Source organism: Corvus brachyrhynchos, unplaced genomic scaffold (assembly GCF_000691975.1).
Source record: "Corvus brachyrhynchos isolate BGI_N302 unplaced genomic scaffold, ASM69197v1 scaffold279, whole genome shotgun sequence".
Lineage (NCBI taxonomy): Eukaryota > Metazoa > Chordata > Aves > Passeriformes > Corvidae > Corvus > Corvus brachyrhynchos.
Genome location: NW_008246060.1, coordinates 2,910,167 through 2,924,417, shown reverse-complemented (window position 1 = coordinate 2,924,417; position 14,251 = coordinate 2,910,167). Strand labels below are relative to the sequence as shown.

General features: G+C 42.5%; 1 long non-coding RNA gene across 13 annotated transcripts in view; it reads right to left on the bottom strand.

The window, feature by feature from the left end:
• The window catches only part of LOC108449637, a 77,906-nt gene that overhangs the window by 19,805 nt on the left and 43,850 nt on the right, over positions 1-14,251 (bottom strand). For 12 of the 13 annotated variants that reach the window (XR_001865877.1, XR_001865881.1, XR_001865876.1 and 9 more), the window contains one exon: positions 11,847-11,974. The exons of the other annotated variant lie outside the window; for it this stretch is intronic. This is a non-coding gene — a long non-coding RNA (uncharacterized LOC108449637). The remainder of the gene's footprint in view (positions 1-11,846; positions 11,975-14,251) is intronic. 13 annotated transcript variants of the gene reach the window in all.

Genomic DNA, 14,251 nt, shown 5'->3' with positions numbered 1-14,251 from the left:
CATCCTCATACTTTCATGGAAGCTGTTGGAACAATTCAGTGCCTCTGCTATTTCTGCTGTAGGTTTAGCTCATCTGAGAAACTAGAAAGAACAGTAAATGCAGACATTAATGGTAATAAAAATCAAAGCTAAGCCATACATGAAGAGAAACAAATTCCAAAATGAAAAATTCGATTACACAGTACCTGTCTCCTGTCTTGACTTCCTCATTATACGTAGAAATTAACCCTGTCATTAAGTACTTTGATCAGGCTGTACATAAACAGCTTATAATGGCATGAAATCTACCACAGCAAGCAGGCAAATGAACGAGTGGAGAAATACTGACATTTGGGGCTGCTGTCAGACATCAAGTGCTCCTACTCCCTCAGGGCCAAACTGCTAGAGTAAATGGGGTTACTCGGAGGATTAATTGTTCCCTCCTGGTTTGCACTACTTCCAGAAAGTTTCAGTAATAATATCCAAGAGGCTATCATTTGAGATCACTAGCACTGTTTTAAGACCTCTGAGAGATTTATAAACTGGGCTTTGTAACTGCTCTTTAGGCTAAAATTTGGTATAGAAATTCTCAGCACACAATTGACCTGAAGCAGTATCCCACCTTTTTAAAGTGTTCTGAGGTCAAAAGAGGAAAAACAGCATTTAAAGTAGGAATAGTCACTATCATCTATCTACCTAGAATTAATGCACAAGAGGAGACATGCCCATGGTCAAACTGGTCCAGGTTTGCATTGCTCAGAAATGAGGTATGGCACCATTTCACACACTCCAGCTCCAAGTATTTGTCACTTACATTTGGAGAATTTCCTTATAGTAATGCCTATTATAAGCAAGACTTCTGGGCAATTCAGAGTTTTTTTCTGGTTGGTTTGTTTATTTGTCAGGATTTTGGAGCAGAAGTTGCTTTCTTCTGGGATGCATTTAATGCAATGTAACTTTACTTACTCGTGATCCTTTCTAAATTCCTTGCACACACAGACTGCCATGCGATCAGAGGCGGTCAGGCCAATGGGGTCTCTCCCCAGCTGTGTCCCTGGTTTGCCATCTCAGAGCCTTGTTTTCACGCAGCTGTGTTTCCTGCTGGCTCTTCCCACCTCTTTGCTCAGAAGACCCTCAGCATGGAGACAAGCCGTGAGGGTGCCCAGGTACAACATCTGCCCCTGAGCACTGCCTGGGGGCACTGCACTGCATTTCAAAAGTACAGCTCAGATGCTCTCTGCTTTCCTAGGTTAGCTGTGATGGGGCTCTGGTGATTTACCGAGGACAGTAGGCACAGACATAAGGGAGGAATCTTGATCCAAAAGAGGCAGTTTTCCACTGTCTTCAAGATGGCCAAGATTTTACCTTTAACAACCTAATAAAAGCTTGGAAAAACACTGAGCAACCGCACATATTATTTGTTTCTGCATATATTGCTAAACATATTTCAGAGCAGACATTTTATTACTCCTAAAAGCACTAAAGCCCAGTATTTCCCTCACTTATCATAACCCATTCTCTTATCCCATTGCTACAATCAGCCCCAGGATGTTATCGAAATACATTGTTCGACACAGCTATAACCACAACTCAGACAAACTCAGCCATAGACCAAAACATCTGAGCCAAAACAGCACAGGCACCATTGAACTTCCCAGAATACTGCTCTTAATCTGTAAAGCTGCATAGCTGTGCTTACTCATGCCCCACATACCAGTTGTGTGCCCACAAAAATGCTTCTTTCCAGATCCCCAAATACTCAGGCACTCCCTTCTGTACAGTCAAGCAGAGAGTGCAACCATGCCACACCAACATGGGTATACACAGAAGATATCACAGTAAGACACTGTGCAAGAGGTGGAGTTATCTGAAGGCAGCGTTTTTACATTTGCTCTAATTGACCAGCCCAGTTGTAGCACATGTGTAGTCCCTGGTAATAAAGCAAATAAGCCATTTATTTTGACTTTGCAATTCCTGTTCCAAATAATTTACTTGAATATTGCTGGGTATTTTGCCTACATTAAAAGCTGTAGTAAGGGCGTACCTAAAATTTCTAGCAAACCTAGCAATCCAGGCTGCAAATGCACATTCTGTATACCAACTACCAACTACTAGCATTATCATTTGATATTTTTAAAATACGCCAGCTTCCCTTGTAAAAACAATTCACTATTAATATCAATTTTACGTAACTAGCAGCATGCCAGGGATTTCTCACAGATCCCATCCCTTAAGAATCCCCAGAATTCAGCAAGGTGATCAAATCTCATATGCGAAGTCTTCCAGTGATTACTCTCTTCAATTCACCTCTTCAGTGCTCTGGAGTTTGCTTCTGTTCCCACAGAGCATCCAGCCTTCCTGTGGGATGCAGAGAAGATTAAGGGCTCCACTCCTGACTGAGAAAGACATTTTTAAGCATGTCTTCTCTGTAAGTGCATGTGTTGGTTTAGTAATCAATGACATCCCCTAAAAGTATAGTCAATCAAGTTTTACACACTTCTCTGAATAGCTGATGCATAAACTAGGAAAATGCACTGGCACAGCTTTGGAGCTGCTCTAGAGAAACTCACAAATAATGTACTTTGGCACTGAAACATATCAGTCAGGAAAAGTATAAAGAAGAGGAGCAGGAGCAGCTACAGTGGCACTGCTTTTCAAAACACACTCAATGGCTGTTGGGAGGCAATGCTGAGCCTTCTGTTAGGTTTAAAACTTGGGAAGGAAAGCACCTGCACAGGGATGCAGATGAGTCACAGAAGATATGTGAGAAGCTGACCTACCTAAAATCTTTCAGGGGCTGGTGAAAATTGTAGTCAAGATCAAGTTTTATTAAAGGGGTTTTTTTACTAAATCTGTGTTCCTGGCTTTACACAGGACTTAAAGTAGGGTGGTAACTTCATTCTATTAGTAACAAATCCCAGCCAATGAGAACAGCACATATTCCCAAAGCCAGCTGGACAGTGGCTTTACCTCCTGAGAGGTAAAGCCTGGGGCCAGTCCCACAGATGTAACCAGGATACCAGCACCTGCAGTGGCCATTGAAGCTAATGGGAATTGCTGTACTCAGCACCACTGATGTCTGGTGTCCAAGAGAGGAATTTGTGATTTTTCATGAGCTTATTGATTAGAGACGGAGTCTGTCACAAAGACACACCTTTGAAAGGAATTGAAGTTTTCAGCCCTTGTGTAGATGTGCACCCATGGGCTTCATTCTACAAGATGAGGTTTGAATCCCAGCCACATATCTGAGAAGTCAGTATCTCAGTACACTTGCTGTGTGTTCATCAGGGAAAATCTTCTCAGACAGCTGCAATTAAACTCAGGTCACACAGGAGGAGAGCCTTGCTTTGGTACATCCAAGTCCTCCTGACAGCAGGCTGGGGCTTATGGGTGGAAGAACATAGGTCTACTGGAAAGCATGCTAAATGCAACTGCCTTCAGGATGTGATAAATGTCAGGAAGGCAGTACACAAAGCATTTCCAGACTTGAGTCAGAGAACAAAAGTGTGAAGTGTGTACCTTAGTACAAGGTCTAACTCACTTTCACATCCACAGGCCCCAGAGATGCTGCCAGGTAAAGAGCATGAGTCATGGGTGTGTACAATACCCCTTCTGAGCAGTCTTTATCCATCACTCTGCCATTGCTCCTCTGCTAAACAGCCAGAAGATCATGGAGAAATATTACGTCCACATTTTATCTACACACACTTTACAGAGACTGAATTCTAAAGAAAACAGAAAGGAAAATAAAACCACTTTCAGAGGCCTCTCCCTGGGACAGAAGTTCTCACTTCTTCATGAGAAGCATCGTGGTGCACCTGCCACAACTGCTTCCATTCAGAGCCATCTCTGTTGAGGTGCCTACTCAAGATGCAGGAATCCTATGGAAACATGCCTCGGTTGCCCTTCCATTTTCCCTGCAGCCTGCATCTGCATTCAGACTCCATGTAACTTCTGAATGCTGGCTAGGAAAGGCTGATAATGACATACCACAGGTTTCTTAACAAAGTAAGACAATCCTGCCTTTTGGAAGCCTCGCTATGTTCTTTTGATCCAAACAGACATTATTGCTAGTAGCATGGAGTAGATCTTCAGCAACTGTAAATGGACAGTGACATGCTGAATTTCTTGGATTATCAGTTATTTACACCACCCAAAGATCCTGCATACCATCCAAACCATTGTTCTGCATGTTATGCACTCTCTTCCCCAACGAGGTTAGGTATCCGGACTGCGAGAACAGTCAATAGGAATTGAGATGATTTTAAACTGGGCATCTCGGCTTCCAAGTAGTAAAAACGATTTGTATAAAACTGCTTGGGCACTTGGTTCTCAAATAGGAAGCCTAGAAGAAACTAAGGACTTTGCTGATCTGAAATTTTTAGTGCTTGGCATTTAAAAAAGCTCTTCAGAATGCACCTGACAAATTACTTCATCAAGATTTGGGGGGACTGATGGGAATGCTTTTCACATAGTTGTTAGAACAGAAGTGCTCACAATTTTCCTAGGAAATATGTCAAAATTAATCAAATAATTCCAGGAGCAGAAGAACGCTGCAGCCAGGTTCCTTATTCATCTGTGTCCAAAGGCTGGACTCTTCCTTGGTATGAAGAAGGCACAAGCCATGGCTGACATTTCCCTGTACCTGAGACTGGCATGATATCTCTCTCCCAAGTGCCTCTTTCTACAGCCTCTCCTCAGCCCATCTGTGTTTTCTTCCCCTCCCCCACATATATAATTTAATTGAATTTGGTCAAAAAGATATTTTCAACCACCTGTCAAATTTGGATTACACTAGTCAGGATATCCAAAGTTACACTCGAAGAAGGACATGCACCAGAGGCCAGATTTTAGTGGCACGCTGAAAACTCCCCAAAATGTTCAGCACCCACATTGGTGGAAGCCTGAAGAAGAGCTTCATTACACCTCCACAGTACTAAGTGCTCCGGGGTCGGACCCCACAGAAAGGAGCACAGTCCTGGAAAATCCTGTGCCCTAGAGACTGCCTGAGCCCCATCCCAGCATTCCAGAGCAGCTGAATACTCCCAAACGCAGCTACTCCAAGCAGCAGTTGAGGAATAAACACCTCGCGGAGGCCCACCGCTCACTGCAGCAATGGGCTGGAAGCAAGGCACAGGGAACTTTCACGTGTACAAAGGTGGGGAAGGCAGTATGCAGAACCCACCTACCTGAGAGAAGATTAAATCTTATCCAACTTCCTCCTGACAGCCAAGCTTCCCCCATACAGCCAGCACAGTAAATGAGATTGCAATGTGGGCAAGCAGGAGGCCAGACACAAGTCCAGAAGCAAGGGGGTTTAGCTCTTACTGAGCAGCTTGATAGCAGAAGTGCCATGGTCATTCTTTCTAATTTCAGAGACCTTTTAAATAAAGTTCCACTCCAGAAGCCAAGCATGAAAGGAGAGGAATGAAAACTCTTTGATAGATAAGATATTACAAGAGACTGTCAGAAGCTTGCTAGGAGAATGAAGTAACACTCTGGATACTGTCATTGAAAACAATAATGAAAGAGTACACCATTTTCTTAACTGAAGTACTATCAAATCTATGTTACTGCCACACAACATATTTTTCGTCCAAAGGTGCCAATTTCAAGCTATGACTATTGATCTCTATCTAACACTCAAAATTAACTGCACTACTAAGGAAAAGTGGCACCAAATCGTTTGAGAACATCAAACAGTAAAAAGCCAATGGGGTCAAATCAAGGTCAGAATTTGATGAGTAGGGTGTCAGAAATTTAATCCATTTTGTCTAAGATAATGTATAGAGCCCGTATTGGGGCGCTTTTTTCCCCTTTCTTTTCTGTAATTTTTTTTAAGCTAGCTTCTCTCAAAAATATCACAAAACCAGACCTCAACTTTTTTTTTATGAACTTTTTTCCATGACTGGAGAGAGAAAAGATTAAATGGACTGCAACACAGATGGCAATTATGCCTCTGTTTATTTCCTAATGAGTCACAAGATTATTTTTTGCCTTCTGCCACATCATTTCAGAATACAAGAAAACCTTATCTTGAAGGAGACTTGAGGAGACAAAATAACACTGTTAAAAGTTCCAGTCCAGCAAGAGACTGAAGTGTATTTAAAAAAAACAAACCAAAAAAAGACCAAACAAAAAAAAAACCCACCCCAAAACTTTAACCACAAGTGAAGTCCCATTCACTTAAATTCAGAAATGATGGGTAAATCTGTTCCACCAACTGGTGAATGTGGTGGCTATCAAGTTCATTAGTGGTCTCATGACAAAATATTCAACAGCTCTCATAGTGACACATTGCATGTACCACTCAGCATTTGGAGAAAGTTAATTCCCTAACTGTGGCTAGAGAAGGCTTCTCCTCTGCCCCCTAACAGAGCCATCTGTGCCCTGCAACTGCTTCCCATGTCACCTCGCCTGTCCCGGATATTCCCCAGCCTCGGAGAGCTGACAGAACTCCCTTCCAGCCTGAGAGCCAAGCCCAGAGAGCCCAAACTGGAGGCAGCACAGCCATGAGCACACTGACCCAGCACTGCTAGGGCTTCAAACTTGGCTGGGGCCACTTGCTTGTGAAATCCAGGCCGAGTAACCAATTTCATAGTGGCAACACCATCTGCTTCTCATATCAAAGTCTAGTAATTAGCACGCTCTTGAAAAGAAGCATGAGAGATGTAGTCATCAGTTCAAACCCTTGTCTCTCACCTCAAGAAATGCCTTAACCACAGGGTTTTGGATAAGGGGACTCCCCTCTAAACCTGCTGAAATCTTGCAACAAAAATTCAGACTTTGATCCTAAGAGGGCTGAATCCTCAGCCTAGTGATTAAGACACATGGCTGAAAGAGAAGAATCCTTTATCTGAGAACTTTTCATATGTTTTAGGCAGTAACTGGGGGTGGATAATATGAATTTGGATCTTGTCAGGAAGAGTCTGAGTGTGACCTCCCACCTCCTACCAGAATACACAATATGCAAAAGAGGATCCATTTTAAAGGGAGAGCAAGACATACGCTCCTTTCTGGAACAGCACTACCTCCGTCCTGGAACACGCTTTCTGCAGTAGTAGGTAAAGACACCCCTACTCAGGAGATGGCTGGTGCTTCAGAAACACCCACGTCCTCAGGACATTTCTATTTCCTGGCTCTAGAGGTTCCCCTTCAGTGTCTGGAGATTCCTGCCGGCTTTGGTGAGCCTCAGGCTTATCTATCCCAAGGAAGTTCAAAGACAACACAACTGGTGTGGTAAAGACAGGGCACAGTTAGGTTGAATAATTTGTTACCTAAAAATGCTTCTGACAGATGGCAAGGCTGTTCTGGAACGCTGTGAACATAACAGATTTTGGGACAGGGTGCTGAAGAGAACTGATTTTAGTGAAAAGTTGGATTTTTATCAAAATGACCTTTTCCACTCCAAGTGCCTGCTTTGCATAGAAAATTGCAAAGAAAACTCCAAAATTTGATAAGAAATTGAACATCCCAGTGACTTAACTGGAGTTCTGGTTTGGTTGTCATTATCCTTCATGGCCCATTAGCTGCAACTGGACTCCAAGTCCAACATGCATCATTGCCAAATGTTCCCATGATGTATCACAAGAGCCCAAGAAAACAGAAAACCATCATTCACATTAAGAAAAGCTCAGAGTTTAAGGAAGAGAAGAGACCATTTGCCCCAAATACTCGCAAGTTCCTTAATCTGACCTCAAAACCAGTTGCTTCTACCTTGCTTTTTTCCCCTCCTCTCAAAAAACCTGCAATATTCACAATCCATTTTAATCACCAAGGCATTTTCAGGCTGTATTCCTAAAGAAATGAGGCTCAGTTGTTGGCACTGTTGTCCATTTATCTGTCTGATGGTCAGTTCTGTGTCCCTTCCCTTCCTGTCTCCTCAACGCCTTCAGAAACTACCCGACAGACAGGGAAGGGGGAAGGAGCTGTGAGTGCTGGGTGGGAAGAGTAGATATAAAAATCCTTAGTTCTGTTTTGATACTTTGCAACCACAGCTCAGATCTACACAGTAGATCAGCAAGTCTCTGAGGTTTGAGAGGAAACACTGCCAAAAGATGGTATTTCTTTCCCCTCAAAAAAAAAGTTGAAACAGTTTATTACTAGGTGTTGTATCGCATCTGAAACTTTCAGTTTCAGTACTTTTGTGACGTATATACCAAGTGGAGAAGGATCTTACTAAAACCTTCCAGGATGAAAACCCTCATGCTAGCCAGTCTAGACATTCTCTAGCAAATACAAAAGTGGGATTAGATGGTGCTGCTATTCTGACCCCAAATAAAAATTAATTAATATAAATTACTTAAATAATAAAAATTAATAAGAAGAAAAAAACAACCAGGTGAGCATTAGCTAAAACAAAGTTTAGTTTGAGATGGTGAAATGCTACAATATACCTTAATAGTAGGAGGTAAATCCATTAAAATACCAAGCACTTTCTATGGGAAGAGTAGATATAAAAATCCTTAGTTCTGTTTTGATACTTTGCAACCACAGCTCAGATCTACACAGTAGATCAGCAAGTCTCTGAGGTTTGAGAGGAAACACTGCCAAAAGATGGTATTTCTTTCCCCTCAAAAAAAAAGTTGAAACAGTTTATTACTAGGTGTTGTATCGCATCTGAAACTTTCAGTTTCAGTACTTTTGTGACGTATATACCAAGTGGAGAAGGATCTTACTAAAACCTTCCAGGATGAAAACCCTCATGCTAGCCAGTCTAGACATTCTCTAGCAAATACAAAAGTGGGATTAGATGGTGCTGCTATTCTGACCCCAAATAAAAATTAATTAATATAAATTACTTAAATAATAAAAATTAATAAGAAGAAAAAAACAACCAGGTGAGCATTAGCTAAAACAAAGTTTAGTTTGAGATGGTGAAATGCTACAATATACCTTAATAGTAGGAGGTAAATCCATTAAAATACCAAGCACTTTCTAAAGCATGTATTAAAGTATACATTTGTCTTGGTTATGTAGAAACTTTTTTGTAAGAAAGAACATAATTTTTTAAACTAGAGTGGAAAGCAGACTCATTGGCTTCTATTTGGTACTTAGCTTTCTACATATCTGGCTATTAAATTAAAAGGTTACTGAATTTTTAGTGTCTACTTAATCTCTTGGCTTACTTTAGACTCCTCTTTTAAAAAGTTTCATTTAAGTGAGATGAAAATCATTGATTTCTGATGCTTCACTCCATATCCAGGAAACAGAATCATAGAGCATGAAGAAATGCTTGAGTTAAATTATACACACCTGTCTCTCCAAGAAAAGGTTTTCTATGTGTGCTGGAACATACTTTTTTCCAACACCTGGTAATTCTTGTGGTTTCTACATACATATTCCACAGAAGAGGCAAAGCTTACTGGTGTACAGCATTACTTCTGTACAATGCTGTATGTTTGCAATTAGGCACTCCCACAATGATTTCCATATCTAGCCACTTGCTCTTCTTATTTCTTGATAAGTGATGGCCTTATCAGGAAGTCGGGGGCGAGTCTATTACTGCTTTGAGTAAACAGCCTAAAGGTCATTTTAGATGTTGGCTTTGACACTCTTGGTTCAGTAGACACCCACCATGGCTGTCACCAGTATGCTGAGTTTTACCCTCATGGAAAAATAGCCTCTCAGTGGGTCCTGTCTTCTCTTCAAAAGAAGAGACCACCAGTGAGCACTTAATGATGAAATGAGGAAAATTCTATCAAATTCCCCTCAAAGATACTTGACAGAGGCATTTGGTCTGAGGTCAGGATTCAGGTGTTGGAGGTCTGCTAAGATTAGGGGAATGTCCTCGAGTTAATGGGGTCTCTGAATCCCTGTGTGTCCCGATGGGTGCCACAGTTCCAGCCAGTGCTTAAGGACCAGTTAAAGGAGGTTTCCCCAAGAAGAACTGACAGAAGCAGAAGACATCCCAGATAAACAGGCACAGACTTTAGCAGGTGTGGCTATGTATTCTAGAATGACAGGGGTAAAACCCATGGCTCACACAGCACTCCGTCTTGAGGTGTCCACCTGCACAGCTGTCACACACCTCACTGCCCTCCAATCCAGCCTTCTGCAAGTACCATTTCTATCCTGCTCCCACAAGACTGAGCAGTAGAACAGTAGAAGGCACAGCTTTGCTGAAATAGATGAATCCACTGCCAGAGTGTGTTGGCAGCACACACCACCACTGTGCCTCCATCAGTAAAAGGTCGTTCCAACACTACACTCCTGGCCACCTTCTCCCACACACTCTTCAGCATGAAAGCAGAAGAACCCAGCAGACAGGTTTAAAGATACTATCATCCTGCAAAAGAAGAGTTGCATGACTAGAGATAAGATCCAGAGCAAAGGCCAAAGCACCCACAGGGCTGATATAGCAATATGCCTTGTATTGACAACTCTACAGACTGAGCTATGCATATTCCACAAGGGACACCACCACCCAAGGCAGAATCCAAAGTTCACTACAGAGTAACTCCTGAAGACTTTTCAGGAAACTTCCCACAAACAAAAGTAATTTTCTTCTCAAAATTAGGTATTTCAGGCTCCTAGGCTCTCATTTTAGGCACTTGAAGATAAAGTATTTCGAAAGACTATGGAACAGGTGAGTCTCACTGAAGTCCCACATAAAGAGTTACTGTGGATTCAGGCCCCCAGGATGCTATTCTGGTACTGCCTGGTGCTTCATCTCTCTCCCCTCACACCAGCATGCAGACAACTTAGTAGCAAGGCATCTCAGACACTTCTCCCCAGACTGAACACAGCACCTCCAATAACTGAGGCACAGTGTCAAATCAATCATCCTGCTGGACCATACTGTCTGTGTCCACTTTACAAAAGTGGAAAAGGTACAGCACAGTCCACTCCCCCTCATCCGGCTAGAGACAGGTCTGAGGCTCTCCTAAAAAGTAAGGGGACAGGTTGTACTGACACATCATCTCCTTTTTTCTGTAAAGAAATGTACATGCTAATACATGTGTTGTTAAATTTCTATATGAAGTGCACCTTGTGTCATCTTTGCCTCACTTCTGTGCAGCTAAAAAAGAGAAGAGAGAAACCAGAACCATGACAAACAGCTATGGAAGACAGCAAATACATGTGTGTTCTTCCAAGATGATGCTGTCTTTTCAGAGCCAGACACTCAGGTTACTGCATCTACCAGCCCTTTTGCTTCAAGACATGCATAACAGTAGCTACCAGGACATCCTGTTCTTTTCCACCGTGCCTTGTGAAATCCAGCTGTAGCCACTGTGACCTCTGGCACTGCCCTCACAACCAGCACAGGCTGTTCTGCTGCCCTTAGAGATGAAACTTCTGGTTTTTAGAAGTGATTCCTAGCACAATGCACTCTGAAAGGCATTATCATGCAGGAGCTAATAGACAAAAACTCATGAGGACACATCCCATTGCTCTTTTTCCCTCCCTTCCCTCCACAACAAACATGGCTTCAGAGACCTCTGCAAATGCAGTCAAGCCCAACTTCCACAGAGCCCTGCACGGTATTGTATAGGCACAGTCAGAGCTGCTTTCTCCAGACACGGGGCTCCATTTTCCAGTACATAATTTTCACTTTGCGCTAAACAGACAACAGAGTGTGAAAACTCCCTTTTTTTGGGTTTGACATTATCGTACAGACAAGAAAACCATCTGCAGTTTTCAGCTTCAGCTTTTGCTCCAAGTTGGGATCTTTCTGTTACTTTTCCCAATACATTTTCGAGCCCAGACACTAATTCAGTCTACTCCCTACTTCAGCTGCTCTCCCACTCTGTGAGCAATGTCTGCTTTCTAGCACGATGCAGGAGTCACTAAACAGCACCTGAGTAGGGTGCTTATAATCCCAGGATGCCATACCACAAAGTAGGCTCCTTGAATCCAGTACTTACCCCAAAAGGGCATGAGCTTGCCAGCTGCATGGCCCAGCACTGCTCACTCGTGAAGGGTAGAACAGCACAGGTGGAACTTCACTGCAGTCCAATATCACAACCTGTCATATCTTCCTTGCTAAAGGAATCTGGGTAAAGAAAACACAAGCTGTATTTAAGCAATAATACCTTCTGGGAATGTCTAGCAACAAGTGCTCTGACGAACGAGCTGTGCCTCTGGCCCTTACCCTCACCACTCAACAGTTCTCAGGCTGATTTAAAATAGCTGACTTAAAAGTCATAATTGCTATTCTCAACAGTAAAATACAAAATTTTTTTTAATGTACCTTTTAACATGCTGCAAAGTTAAACATTGCTTGCATGTTGCCATGGATATAATTTCATGTTTATAAGACTGGTCTTTCCTGGCAGCTAAATGCTGGCATGGGAACAAATAGCAGAAAAGGGTTTTGTTTGGCATTTTGCTTTGTTTAGGATAGCGGCTAGCTACTTTTCTTATTAACGAGCTTTTGATTTTACTGGAGTTTCTCTAGGAAGAGTTCACCTCGTTGGCATTGAACATGTCACAACCGATCCTCCAGTCTGTGTGAGAAGAGCCCTGACCTCTGTGGCACCACTCATGAGAATCAGGGTATAGGGTCAAGACTGAGTATGTTTACATATCTGCCATGGCTGATATCAGACAGGATACAGTGCATGGAAACATCCTTCATCTCTGCTTGCTTCATCTCTCAACACAAAGAGCAGGGGTTGAGCTAGAACTAACTTTTATTCAGAATAAAAACATGATCAATTCTGACTAAAATAAGGTACCAAATTCAGGTTTTCATTTGAGGAGACAAGCGGTTTCATTCCATGGGTCCCAGGAAGAATCTCCAAAATGGAATTGCTAAATTCGTTACAACTTCGAATCAGCTGCATTCATGCAGAAAGGCTAATGGAGCAAGAATAAAACCCAGGCTGACAAGAAGGTGTTACCAGTTCAGAATACCAAGTCTAATTGCCTCCATCCATACCTAATGACTTGTGGCCACATCTATTTCAAAGAGTGTATGTGTATCTCTAGCCCTGCTGGATGACTTATGTGGCAGAAGTCACCTGGTCTTCAGTGGGACAACATTTCACCCCTCAGTGAATGAACCCAGGGATAACTTTTGCCTGCTGGTTGGTAACATGTAGGATTGTAGCAACTCAGCTGCTATTGCTAAGAGATCTGAAAATAAGAAGTAATTGCACAGACAAATCTGGGGATTACACCACACCATGTCTCTCCAAATCACGCAGCCAGAGTGTTTACCTCTGTCCGTGTGTTGCTGTCATGAAAAACTCTGTACCTATTTCAGTGTCAGAGATACATATCAGTCAAACCTGACTTCAGCTTTTGAAGTGGGTGGAGAGCAACACCGCCCCTCTTCTGTGCTGGAGTCTGCAACTAAACTGCATTTTACTCACAAACATATCTGTAGTTCTGCCGTGTTCTGACTTTTAAAAAAAATAATCTCATTGGACAGACACCACCAGCAAGTTTCTCCACTCTGTGGAGTGTCTTCACAGCCCTCCCACATAGTGAAAATGACTCAGACTAAACTACTAAATTTAGGGCATTGGTATTCTATGTGTTACGCTGGTGTTCATACAAGTAATGCCTTAAACAGTAAATTTCTGAATTAAGCATTCAGGCATCTCTTCTATGCTGCATTTGCCACTGAAACAGAATGGCAATGAAGGTGGGCTGAGGAGGAGGTTATTTGGATCATGATTTGGCTTGTGTTTTGGCTAGAGCTATATGGGAATTTGAATGAGGTTTGCATGCACTTTTAGAAGTATCTATTGACCCAATATCATAATGTTTGATCTCAAGTGATGAGATAGTGCAAGATTAGCTGCCCTTGGGAGATTCCCTTCATCTCAGGCAAGAGACAGCAGGCTTTGACTCACAAATGGGGAGGATTTCTCTTGGGATGACTAGACCAATTCCCACTCCTCAGCATCCAACTCACCCATCTTTCTGATGTTCCCCTCCTGCAAGGATGGTTCATGAAGCAGCTGCTGAGCTGCTGGTTGCAAATCCATGCAGTCAATTAGATCAGTACTTCCGTAATTCAATATAAAATACAGAGAATTATTGAAAGTTTTTAATTTGCAAATCAGACCCTGCTTCATGAGCAACAATCATCCGTGTAAGCAAGGACAAGGTAGTCTGGAAGAAACCTGCGATGGCCAAGAAGTTACGCGGCCATCACCAGCAAGTCAGGGCTTTGCAGAGAGATTGGCCATGTGGTCACCACCCAGTAAAAAGGATAGCAAGTCCCTGGCCTTATGAGGAGCAGAAGAAGCAATGAGAGGGATGGGATGAGAAGAGGAAGGGGAGAAAGAGGAGTGCTAATGAACCTTTTCAGTTGAGG